A 487-nucleotide genomic window follows, 5' to 3' on the forward strand; every position below is an offset into this window, starting at 1 on the left:
TGAGGTCATTGTGGCACCTCCAGTTTCACTGTCACTATCTGGAAGATCACTTGCACTACTGATTAGTCCCATTGCAGAATCTGACTGAGGCAAATCTGATTCAGGTCTACTAGAACCTCATTCTCTTTCACTAAAGGATGATTTTACAAATGAGTCTATAGGCATGGGCAACTTACCATCACACTGCATCTTCTTCACTAATTGTGCTTCTGACTAATTCTCCAGAAGCAAGAGATTCTGAGAAATAGAAACAATCTTAGCGGTGCATTCATTTGATTTTGATTGGACCTGCACAGCCAATCAGGTGAATTCATAACTTGATTTTTGGTTTGGATTATTATGTGAGTGTATTTACCCTCCTGTTTACAAATCAGTAAAACATCTATATACCCTCTCGCACATTTCCTAGGGATAATCACCTGAAAAACATTAATTATAACTTTGAAACTGGCAAGCTAGCCTGATATTGTATTAGCACATTCATTGT

Source organism: Crocodylus porosus, unplaced genomic scaffold, assembly GCF_001723895.1.
Source record: "Crocodylus porosus isolate Cpor-Errol unplaced genomic scaffold, CroPor_comp1, whole genome shotgun sequence".
NCBI lineage: Eukaryota > Metazoa > Chordata > Crocodylia > Crocodylidae > Crocodylus > Crocodylus porosus.